Raw genomic sequence first — 13,552 nt, 5'->3', positions numbered from 1 at the left:
CCATTCAAGTAAAGTCAAGAAACCTCCAAATCCACTGATGGCAGGAAAATGTGACAGAAAATGTGTTTAATAATTTCTTCCCCATTCCAGTCTCCTTTAGCAAAATATTCTCCAAAAAAAATCCTTCTCTTTCTTCTCCTTCTTTCCACTCCTTGCAAGGTACATCAAAGAGTTAAAGAGGATGACTGGTTCTGAGGAGTCCTTAACCTTTACTGGTATGCCCCATATGCTTTAACACAACTGGTCTCACCAGCTGCCTGGGTGTCAGCCTTTGACTTCACAGAGTTTCAACTCAAGCACCCAAGGCTAGTGTAACATGTAGCTTTTTTTTTTTTTTTTTTTTTGGTCCTGTAAATGCACTGTACCCTGCAACTGCCAAGCCTCAATGAAAAGCTCTGCTGATTCACTGAAATTCAAGACTGTCCCACAAAACATCTTTTTGTTTTTAGTCTACAGCCTCTGCAGGACACACTGGCACTTTTTCTCAGCCTCCTTTGCTGTGATAATAGGGAATATGGAAGTAGACTGGTTCTCTCTCCCTTTCTGCCTAAAACTTCACTGATGACATTCTGGTTCTAACACAGCCTTAAGACAGAGCTGTAATGTGAAGAGCAAACAAGTTGGAAGACCAACCATCTGATATTACCATCCTGATTTTCTGGGACTTAAGGAGTTTCGTGATACAGGACTTTCAGTGCTAAAATCTGGATGGTTCACACTACATACAAGATAATATCTAAAAATCCTCACCAATCTGGAATGTGCAAGAGAGACCAGGGCATGTGGCGTGCAGCAAAGGAGAAAAAGTGTTCAGAGTTTGGATTTGGCATTCTGACAATCATGGGGTATTTTCACACACCATCTCCTTGGCACCCTCAGTGAGAGTGTGCAAATGTAGGTTAATAAAGAAAAGTGGACTCCAGTAAGATGTGCTGTGCACTTTTGAGGATGTTATTTGGATTCAACGTTATAAAGTGTTTTAAATATTACAGGGAAGGATTTCATTTACTTTGACTAATTTTGCCTTTTTGAACATTTTTACAGATGGACATCATTCATAGTAATTATATGTAGTATTTTATTATCTTACTAGATGCCACACTCTTCATTTTATGCAGTATTCAGTTAGGTTATTTTCAAAATATTTACTCTTGAAAGTTTTACTCTTCATTAATTGTCAAAATTTGCTCTTGATTGTTCCTATTAAAAATAACTCCAAAGTTTTTATCTCAATAATTTGTACATTATTAAATAATTACATCTTGTTTTATTTTTATTTTAACCACAGTTCTCTCTTTACCTGTGAAATGTCTTTAGGAACACTAGTTCATTTTTGTTCTCAATTGTTAAAATTTTCTGACCTTGCAATGCAACTGATTATATGTTGAGGTGAGATAGTACAAATGCAATCAAATTATTAGCATTATATATCCTAAAATAGGATGATTCTTCTTATACATTTTGATTCACTTCACATTTTCATTATTTTCATTGCAACAGTAGGTTAAATGACAAGAAAACTACATTTGGATAAAACTAAATAGATACACTAAAAGCCTCTTGATGAAAGTGAAAGAGGAATGTGAAAAAGTTGGCTTAAAGCTCAACATTAAAAAAAAAAAAAAAGCTCAACATTCAGAAAACTAAGATCATGGCATCTGGTCCCATCACTTCATGGGAAATAGATGGGGAAACAGTGGAAGTAGTGTCAGACTTAATTTTTTTGGGCTCCAATATCACTGCAAATGGTAATTGCAGCCATGAAATTAAAAGATGCTTATTCCTTGGAAGGAAAGTTATGACCAAACTAGACAGCATATTAAAAAGCAGAGACATTACTTTGCCAACAAAGGTCCGTCTAGTCAAGGCTATGGTTTTTCCAGTGGTCATGTATGGATGTGAGAGCTGGACTGTGAAGAAAGCTGAGTGCTGAAGAATTGATGCTTTTGAACTGTGGTGTTGGAGAAGACTCTTGAGAGTCCCTTGGACTGCAAGGAGATCCAACCAGTCTATCCTAAAGGAGATCAGTGCTGGGTGTTCATTGGACAGACGCTGAAGCTGAAACTCCAATACTTTGGCCACCTCATGCGAAGAACTGACTCATTGGAAAAGACCCTGGTGCTGGGAGGGATGGGGGGCAGGAGGAGAAGGGGACGACAGAGGATGAGATGGCTGGATGGCATCACCGACTCGATGGACATGGTTTGAGGAGACTCCGGGAGTTGGTGATGGACACAGAGCCCTGGCGTGCTGCGATTAATGGGGTCACAAGGCATTGGACACGACTGAGCGACTGAACTGAACTGAAATAGATACAGTTGCATTTACAAAGGTGTAAAGATAAGTTATTAATTGTACTGAGTAAAGATAAACTAACAGAAGTGATGAGGATGTGTTCATCATGACACTGAATCCACAAGATGATTCCTCTGTAGAGTGATCAGTGAAGGATGTCATGTTTGAAGCAAAGATCACTTTCCCAAATCCTTTCTATTTCTTAATATTTACCTATCTCATTGCAAATAGATTAATTTTCTACTACTACTACCATAGATAGATGTAAGAACATTTCTCCCCTGTCCACACCAAATGGAATGTCTTCCTTTGCCCAAAATGCAGGCTATTTAGTAAAACAGAAATAGACATAGCTCCATCACCCATTTTTTTCAAGCACAGTGTAGAGGGAAAAAGAGGAATCTGTGTAATAAAGGAATGGGATATCATGATTTTTCGTCCTTCCAGTCAGGGTACTGCAAAAACTGTACTGCCAGGGACAGAGAAACTGGGTCTGTGCCCTCAAATCAGGGCAAGAAAAGTTAACTCCAACAGTGCATTTCCACAAGCATATTTACATAAATATCAACTTTGCACAGATTCTGTTTCCCTAGGTTACCACTGAGAGAGGAGAGTTATGGAGTCTTTCCTCTGTCCTTGTTCTAATCAAAACAGCCAAGCACTCAAGGGCCAGCTGCCCAAGCATTAGTGACCCAACATTTTTTTCTTCAACTTCCTGAGAGAATCCAACCATACTCTTACACTTTGATATTAGCATTCACCCCTGCATAGTGGTCCCTGAGAGAGTTGTGAGGATGTCCAGGCTTCCCCAAGGGGGCCCTGGTCTCCATTAATAGAGCTAGAGCACAGAGTAAACACAGTGTTTGCACTCATCAAAGACCTTTGAATAACTTTCCTAATAAGTTACCTTTTTTTTTGAAGTAATTACTCTATTAAATGAAAGAAAGGACAGAACAGTTGGAGTTCAAATGGATGATACCTACTTAGTTATGGATTCTGTGAGACAATATATTATACTCTATCTTTTATTCAGAAGATTGGGATAGAATCATCTGTGGAAGTGATGCATGCATTTTAAATAATGCAAGATACTATAGTTATTGTACCAAAATGTATGTTCCAGTATACAGTCTGGATGACAAGAGAGATAAGGAAAAAATATCTTAAGATAATTCCAAGACAGCAGTGTGTTGCAATAGAAGTTTTAACAAGATGTTGGGGATCAGAGGAGTGAAATTAGCCCAAGGTTCCTGAGGATCAAGGAGGCGGTGATTGTTCAAGGCAGAGCAGGACTTTTCTGTTGAGGATAATAAGAGAGCATCATGCTCTGACAGGCCATATCTTTCTTGGAAAAAGAACTTTATCCCTGTTGTTAGAGATGTGAGAAGCAGGACATGAGGGTGAATGGTAGGTTGGGGACAAGCTCCACTGGGAATTCAAGGTTATCTTAATTTTTCTTCTATTTTATAAGCCAGATATTACTCTGATGTGTGTATGTGTGTGTCATATAAAGATTCATCTAACATGTTTTAAAGAAGTTGTAAATGAGCCTAAGACCAACCTGTCTTTATTAAAAATGTTCCTTCCCCCAGGACACCTTCATCAAGAACTGTCATATCTATAGAAAAAAACACTGAAGATCTATTTTCTTTAAATTCAAATCTATTAATTTTGATCATTATTTCCTATTATCTATCTCAGGATTTTCAGGACGACTTTTTTTGTACACCTACTTGTTGTTCATAATAGGATAAAAGTTCATATGAATAGCATTGAGCTCCATCCAGGAATGTTGATTCTGCTCTGGGTAAAAGTGCTGCTCTCTGTGGTTTCACACATAGGATATAAACCACAAAGGATTACAATGATGTCTCAAATCCAACACAACTTTGTTTTCAACTGAAGACTAAAAACAAATTTGAAAATTAGAATTGTCCTTGTCCTCACAAGCATAAATCATTCTTTAAAGCATACATATCGTTAAAATAAATATTGCAAATACGCTTGGTACATTAATACACCTTAAATTTGTGGAAATAACATTAGTCCTAAGGTATTTGGGAAAAGGGTATGAAACAGTATAGCTTGAATTCTTGCTTGGTCTCATCTCTCATTCTTATTTTATATGTATCTAATCATTAAAAACCAAAGTTCTTATTTAAAAGTTTCAGACTGAAAATAAGTGCTTACAAACAGCAGTAAATTAAAAGTAATGTTTTGGTGCTCTTGAAGAATTTAAATATTGCATAAATGAAATCTAAAAGCCAAAGGGACCTGGAACAACTATTTGGAGTTTAATTTCACAACAAACATTGAAACTAAAATTTCAACTAAAATTAAAAATATAAAATAGTCAATATCTGAAAAAATTGGGGGTCACTTTATGAGTCTATTATGGCAGAATAAATGTTTAGATCTGTTTTAGGTAGAAAATAATATTTGCTTAATAATTTGCTAGAAAGATTTTCAATAAAACAAGCCTCAGTGTAAATATTATGTCGGTATAAGTTTGAATGCATTTTTGTAACTTTTATAAATTTTATAAGTAGATAATATACTTATATAGATATGCAAAATAAGCTTAAAGTTTACTTTATGGCATGATTTATTCTAGATTGCTATTTATAAAAGCAGATTAATCCACCTTTATGCAGATAAATTTTCAAATGTATAACCCTAGTGCTTATCTTTTATTTTTATTTTAATGAAGTTTTCTTTGGATGATAAACATTATGCCAAAAATGCATTGTTGTTTGTTTGTTTGTTTGTTTTTATTAGTTGGAGGCTAATTACTTCACAACATTTCAGTGGTTTTTGTCATACATTGATATGAATCAGCCATAGATTTACACGTATTCCCCATCCCGATCCCTCCTCCCACCTCCCTCTCCACCCGATTCCTCTGGGTCTTCTCAGTGCACCATGCCTGAGCACTTGTCTCATGCATCCCATTGTTTATCGTTTAGCTATTTCAGTTCAGTTCAGTTCATTCTATCAGTCATGTCCGACTCTTTGCGACCCCATGAATCGCAGCACGCCAGGCCTCCCTGTCCATCACCAACTCCTGGAGTTTACCCTAACCCATGTCCATCAAGTCGGTGATGCCATCCAGCGATGTCATCCTCTGCCGGCCCCTTCTCATCCTGCCCTCAATCTTTCCCGGCATTAGGGTCTTTTCCAATGAGTTAACACTTCACATGAGTTGGTCAAAGTACTGGAGTTTCAGATTCAGCATCAGTTATTCCAATGAACACCCAGGACTGATCTCCTTTAGGATGGGCTGGTTGGATCTCCTTGCAGTCCAAGGGACTCTCAAGAGTCTTCTTCAACACCACAGTTCAAAAGCATCAATTTTTCGGCGCTCAGCTTTCTTCACCGTCCAACTCTCACATCCATACATGACCACTGGAAAAACCATAGCCTTGACTAGACAGACCTTTATTGGCAAAGTAATGTCTCTGCTTTTAAATATGCTATCCAGGTTGGTCATAGCTTTTCTTCCAAGGAGCAAGTGTCTTAATTTCATGGTTGCAATCACCATCTGCAGTGATTTTGGAGCCCCTCAAAATAAAGTCAGCCACTGTTTCCACTGTCTCCCCATCTATTTCCCATGAAGTGATGGGACCGGATGCCATGATCTTTGCTTTCTGAATGTTGAGCTTTAAGCCAACATTTGCACTCTCCTCTTTCACTTTCGTCAAGAGGCTTTTTAGTTCCTCTTCACTTTCTGGCATAAGAGTGGTGTTGCCTGCATATCTAAGGTTATTGATATTCCTCCCAGCAATCTTGATTCCAGCTTGTGTTTCTTGCAGTCCAGTGTTTCTCATGATGTACTCTGCATATAAGTTAAATAAGCAGGGTGACAATATACAGCCTTGACTTACTCCTTTTCCTATTAACTATTTCAACTGCTGCTTATTTTTACTACTTTTTAGCTATTAGCGATATTCTTATTGTTAGCATTCTAAACTTGAAGCCATTGTTTTATCTGATAATTCTCTACTATCAGTTTCAGTAATCTAATTACTTCTCAGATTTATAGCCACTAGAATAATCCAGGAATTCATCATTTTATACCTGAGAAAGAAACTGGTCTAGGATTTTCAAGGTTTTCTTTTTGCTCCCTCTTTAGTTATATGTTAAGCTATCAAAAACATTTTCCTAAAGCATAACTTTGAAAAAGGTATCCAGGTAACAAAATGTTAAAACACTCCAATGCCTTTTTGAAATAAATATTATGTTTATACAAAAAGTGTATAAGATGTTTATATAAAGAAATAAATATATGTTTACACAGAATGTGGGGTTTTCCAAAGTAAACCAAAAGACCCAGTGTTTCTTTCCTATAGTAAAATTAACCCCCAAATAGCACAATAGAATACAATTATATAATATTCTAAGAAAATATTAGTCAGTTCAGTTCAGTTCAGTTGCTCATTCATGTCTGACTCTTTCCGACCCCATGAACCGCAGGACGCCAGGCCTCCCTGTCCAACACCAACTCCCGGAGTGTACTCAAACTCATGTCCATCGAGTTGGTGATGCCTTCCAGCCATCTCATCCTCTGTTGTCCCCTTCTCCTCCTGCCCCCAACCCTCCCATAATCAGGGTCTTTTCCAATGAGTCAACTCTTTGTATGAGGTGGCCAAAGTATTGGAGTTTCAGCTTCAGCATCAGTCCTTCCAATGAACACCCAGGGCTGATCTCCTTTAGGATGGACTGGTTGGATCTCCTTGCAGTCCAAGGGACTCTCTAGAGTCTTCTCCAACACCACAGTTTAAAAGCAGCAATTCTTCTGCACTCAGCATTCTTCACAGTCCAACTCTCACATCCATACATGACCACTGGAAAAACTATAGCCTTGACTAGACGGACCTTTGTTGGCAAAGTAATGTCTCTGCTTTTTAATATGCTTTCTAGGTTGGTCATAACTTTCCTTCCAAGGAATAAGCATCTTTTAATTTCATGGCTGCAGTCACCATCTGCAGTGATATTGGAGTCCAAAAAAATAAAGTCTGACACTGTTTCCACTGTCTCCCCATCTATTTCCCACGAAGTGATGGAACCAGAGGCCATGATCTTAGTTTTCTGGATGTTGAGCTTTAAGCCAACTTTTTCACTCTCCTCTTTCACTTTCATCAGGAGGCTTTTAAATTCCTCTTCACTTTCTGTCATAAGGCTGGTATCATCTGCATATCTGAGGTTATTTATATTTCTCCCAGCAATCTTGATTCAAGCTTGTGCTTCTTCCAGCCCAGCATTTCTCATGATGTACTCTGCATATAAGTTAAATAAGCAGGGTGACAATATACAGCCTTGATGTACTCCTTTTCCTATTTGGAACCAGTCTGTTGCTCCATGTCCAGTTCTGACTGTTGCTTTCTGACCTGCATACAGGTTTCTCAAGAGGCAGGTCAGGTGGTCTGGTATTCCCATCTCTTTCAGAATTTTCCACAGTTTATTTTGATCCACACAGTCAAAGGCTTTGGCACAGTCAATAAAGCAGAAATAGATGTTTTTCTGGAACTCTCTTGCTTTTTCAATGATCCAGCAGATGTTGGCAATTTGATCTCTGGTTCCTCTGCCTTTTCTAAAACCAGCTTGAATATCTGGAAGTTCACGGTTCGTGTATTGCTAAAACTTGGCTTGGAGAATTTTGAGCATTACTTCACTAGCATGTGAGATGAGGGCAATTGTGCAGTAGTTCGAGCATTTTCACTCTGATTTTCAATTATTAATAGTACTAATTTTTTTTTCCTCTGATGCATTAAGCATTAGACTTTTCTTTTCCTCAACTCCAGCATTTTATATACTCAGCTGTGAAATGTCAAAATGTGTGTGGAAGAGAGAAAAAGTGAAAAAAGGCACAATGTCTATAATTATGTTTCTCGGGGCAGATAACTTGGGTCCCTTGCATCTGCCATCATTGGTCATGAGACTTTGGACACTTAACGTTTTCTAGCTTCACTTACCTCTTTTATAAATAACATGTATTTTAGCAGTATTATTTGCAGACAGTAAAGTCCAAGCAAAAAGGTAATTGTTAGAGGGTATCAGTTAGTTTGCAGAATTCCGAGGTAACCATTAGAAAAAAAACAAAAAACAAAAAACAGATGGATGTGGTATAAAAGAAAGGACAGAGCCTGAAGAGAGTCTGACCATGACTTGATTTTCCCCATAGAATCCTTTTCCTGCATAGCATCTAAGCACCAAAGACCAGGTACAACTTCAAATTTGCTCAAATCTGCTTTCCAATTTTTTATGGTACATCTGTGTAAAAGAATACAGGTTCTTATGCATACTTGCTCAAACACTTCAGTCATGTCTGACTATTTGTGACCTACAGGCTGTAGCCAGCCAGGTGCCTCTGTCCATGGGATTCTCCATTCAAGAATACCGGAGTGGATTGCCTTGCCAACCTCTAGGGGTTCTTCCCAACCCAGGAATCAAACCCGTATCTCCTGCATTTCAGGCAGGTTCTTTTACCCACTGAGGCCCTGGGAAGCCCCCAAATTTAGTTTCCTGCACTGTAGAATGTGTTGTTGTTGTTGAGTCACTAAGTCGTGTCCAACTCTGAGATTCCATGGAGTATAGCCCACCAGTCTCCTCTGTCCATGGTGTTTCCCAGGCAAGAATACTGGAGTGGGTTGCCAGTTCCTTTTCCAGGAGATCTTCCTGACCCAGGGATCGAACCCATATATCCTACATTGGCAGGTGGGTTCATTACCATTGAGCCTCCAGGATAGTTTCTAGAATCTGATTTTAAACCTCCGCATTTTTTAATTAAGGAAGACGTCCTACAATATTTGTTGAATGGCCATTGGGTCATTTGACTGTAATAAAAGGAAAAAGACTGCTTATGATATTATGACCACTAAGGACTATAGTATGTCACCTACATTTTAGAGGTAGTAAGCTTTCAAATATTAGGTTTTCAGATATCAGCAAATAGCTATTTTCACTTAACTTTGCCTTGACCACGTGGGTCCTAATCAGACTTAAAAAAAAAAATAAGAAAAATGTGAACTAAGTCTTTTATCTCCTTAGTTTTATTCCTGGATATTTTTTTTCTCTCTCTTTGATGCAATGATAGGTGGGGTTGGTTTGTTAATTTTTTCTTGTGATAGTTTGTTCTTATTGTATAGAAATGCAGTAGATTTCTGCATATTAATCGTGTGTCCTACAAATTCATTAATGAGCTCTAGTAGCTTTTTGGTGTTACCTTTAGGATGTTCTATTATAGAGTTATGCCATCTGTATATAATGACAGTTTCACTTTTTTTTTTTCCCCAGTTTGGATTCCTTGTATTCCTTTTTTTTTTTTTTTTTTTTTTTGTCTGATTGCTGTGGCTAGAAATCCCAATAAGATATATGGGTAGGTTATTTATTTGAGATTTTTCTGATTTCCTGAGGTAGATTTTTATTGTTATAAACTGCCTCTTTAGAAATTATTTTACTGCATCTCATAAATTTTGGATTATGTGCTTTCTTTTTCATTTATCTCCAGGTATTTTTTTTTTTTCATCTGATTTCTTCAGTGATTCATTGGCTATTTAGTAAATTGTGGTAAATTGCTTAGCCACACATGTTTGTTTTTTTTTGTTGTGTGCGTGTGTGTGTGTGTGTGTGTTTTTGTTGTTGTTGTTGATTTCTAATCTTATAGAGTGTAGAAAAGATGATTGATATAATTTCAATTTTCTTAAATTTACTGAGATTTATTTTGTTACCTAGCATGTGCTCTATCCTGGAGAATATTCTATGTGCACTTATAAAAGAATGCATATTCAGCTGGTCTGGATAGAGTATGATATATTTATTTGTTAAGTCCATTTGGTCTAATGCATCATGTGAAGACAGGCCATTTATAAATTTTCTAATTTGATGACTTATTTATTGATGTCAGCAGGTTGCTAATCTCTCTACTATTATTGGCTATTTCTCCCTTTATGTCTGTTATTATTTGCTTTATATATTTGAATGTTATTGCTACTGACAATTTCTTACTTTTTATCTGTTAATACTTGCTTTATGTATTTAAATGATCCTATATTGGGTATATATATATATATATATATATATATATATATATATATATGTATGTATATATATATATGATTGTTATACGTTTTTCTATGGAGTGATCCCTTGATCATTATGTAGTGTCCTTTGTGTCTCTTGTTACAGTCTTTGTTTTAAAGTTTATTTTGTCTGATGCCAAGTATTCTTACACCTTTTGCAAGGAATACATTTTTCTATCCCTTACCTTTCAATCTGTGTATATTTACACCTGAAAAGTGTTTCTTCCAGGGAGTATTTGGTCTTATTTTTGTATCCATTCTCACTGTGTCTTTTTATTGGAACATTTAGCAATTTATATAAAGTGATTATTGATAATATGTATTTGTTGCCATTTTGTTAGTTGTTTGAGGTTATTTTCCATTCTTTTTAGTTCTTTTATTCTATTTGTTGTTGTTGTTGTTGTTCTCCTCCCTTGTGATCTGATGGCTTTCTTTAGTATGTCTGGATTCTTTTATCTTACATGTGTATGTATATCTACTATACCTTTTTGTTTTTTCATTGCCATGAGATTTATATTTAGCACTCTGTACATGATTATTTTAAGTTGTTGATCTGCTAATGTCAAACATATTTCAACATCCCTAAATCTTTATTCCCTTCACCACAATTACTGTTTTTGCCACCATAATTTGCATAATTTTTGGTATATCTTTTAACTGCTTACTGCGGATATAGGAAAAAAAATAGGTCATCATAAAAATGTCTACAAATCCTCTGATCATCCTTTACAATAGTTACCTTGAACAGTTTTGTGAATTGGTTGCCTATCTCCACTTCACTTAGTTCTTTTAGGGTTTTAGCTTGTTCCTTATTTTGAAACTTCTTCCTCAGGTTTATTTTTCCTAATTCTCTCGTTTTTATTTCCATGTATCTGGTTTTTTGGTTATGCTTCTTAATCTTTAAGAAGTGGCCTTTTTAAGAGATATGCTATGTGTCCCAACAATGCATTCCTATTTGGTCAACAGAGCCATATATTCTGGGGTATCCCTAAGTGGGATGCATGGGTCCTTCTGTTGTAGCAGGCTGACTACAGTGGTAATCTGGTAGGTGTGACTGCTTTTAGGTCTGGCTAATTGGCAAGGCCAGGTTAAGAGGTGGCTGTTTTGGGAATTCCAGGGGCTTCTGGTGTTAGTACTGACTCACTGGTGGACAGAAACACATACTGGCATGGCTGGTTGCAGGGCTGTGGTTTGCAGATCTAGGTCGTATTGCTAGTGTATCAGGCTGGATCCTGACATGGCTAGTTTAGGTTCTGGGCTGTTCCAAAGCTGGTGCTTATACCTGGTTTGTGGAACTCGATCCCAGGTTGATACATTTCCACCAGTGAATGAAGCCAGATTTTAGGCTAGTGCAGGCCCACTGGCAGGCATTCCAAGTCCTGGGGTCTCAGACTACAGGACCACGGTGTCCCAGAGCTAGTTTTAAGGTGATAATGGTGGGACCAAGGATCTGGGATCCCCGGAACTGGTGTTGGCTTCCTGTTGGGTGGCGCTGGCTTCTGACACACTGGCTGCAGGGTCCAGGGTATCACAGAGACTGTGTTGGCCTGTGATGGTCAGAATCAAGGTCCAGTGGTTCTGTATTTTAGGGTCTTCTTGATTGTGTGTTGACTAAGTCTTCTAACAACAGGCTAGTAACTGAGGTAATCCTGGGGTAGTGCCAGCTAACTGATTTGCAGAGCTTGGTCCCTGGGTCTCTGGTTTCAGGGACCTGGTGGTCCTGGAGTTGGTACAGCAGCCCATTGGTGGGTGAGGCTTACAAAGAGGACAGTGACAGTGCACTGGTTTATGGAACCAGATCTTGGACTCTCTGGTAGACCAAGCACATCTTGAAATGATGGTGAGCTCAAGAAGTCATGAAGAATCCTGTTGTTACTTGATGAGGCTATATACCCATCCTTATTGATTTCAGATCAGTTCAGCTCAGACACTTAGCTGTGTCTGGCTCTTTGATACCCCATGGACTGAAGCACGCCAGGATTCTTTGTCATCACCAATCCAGGAGATTGCTCAAACTCATGTGCATTGAGACAGTGATGCCATCTAACCAGGTCATTCACCATCATCCCCTTCACCTCCTTCCCCAGTCTTTCCCAGCATCAGAGTCTTTTCCAGTGAGTCAGTTCTTTGCATCAAGTGGCCAAAGAATTGGAGTTTCAGCTTCAGCATCAGTCCTTCCAATGAATATTCATGACTGATTTCCTTTAGGATTGACTGGTTTTATTTCTTTGCAGTCTAAGAGACTCTCAAGAGTCTTCTCCAACACGACAATTCAAAAGTATCAGTTCTTCAGTGCTCAGCTTTCTTTATGGTCTAACTCTGACATCAGTGCATGACTATTGGAAAAACTATAGCTTTGATTGACAGAATTTTGTTGCCAAAGCAATATCTCTGCTTTTCAGTATGCTGCATAGGTTGGTCATAACTTTTCTATCAAGGAGTAAGCATCTTTTAATTTCATGACTGAAGTCACCATCTGCAGTGAAGTTGGAGCCCAAGAAAATAAATTTCTCACTGTTTTGAGTATTGCCTATCTAGTTACCATAAATTGATGAGGCTGGATGCCATGATCTTCGTTTTTCAAAAGTTTTAAGCCAACTTTTTCACTCTCCTTTTTCAATTTCATCAAGAGACTCTTTAATTCATCTTCCCTTTTAGACATAAGAGTGGTGTCATCTGCATATCTGAGGTTATTTATATTTCTCCCAGTAATCTTGATTCCAGCTTGTGATTTATCCAGCCCAGCATTTCACATGATGTACACTGCTTTTAAGTTAAATAAGCAGGGTGACAATATACAACCTTGACATACTTCTTTCCTGATTTGGAACCAGTACATCATTCCATTTCTGGCTCTAACTGTTGCTTCTTGACAGGCATACAGATTTCTCAGAAGGCAGATAAGGTGTTCTTGTATTTCCATCTCTTGAAGGCTTTCCCACAGTTTGCTGCCATCCACACGGTCAAAGGCTTTGGCATGTTCAATAAATGAGAAATATATGTTTTTCTGGAAATCTCTTGCTTTTTCAATGACCCAACAGATGTTGGGATTTTGATCTCTAGTCCCTCTGCCTTTTCTAAATTCCACTTGAACATCTCGAAATCTCTATTCACATGCTGTTGAAGTCTTGCTTGGAGAATTTTGAACATTCACTTGCTAGTCTGTGAGATGAGTGCAA

Source organism: Cervus canadensis, chromosome 20, assembly GCF_019320065.1.
Source record: "Cervus canadensis isolate Bull #8, Minnesota chromosome 20, ASM1932006v1, whole genome shotgun sequence".
Taxonomy (NCBI): domain Eukaryota; kingdom Metazoa; phylum Chordata; class Mammalia; order Artiodactyla; family Cervidae; genus Cervus; species Cervus canadensis.
The sequence above is the reverse complement of the archived record's forward strand: the minus strand, read 5'-3'. Positions refer to the sequence as shown.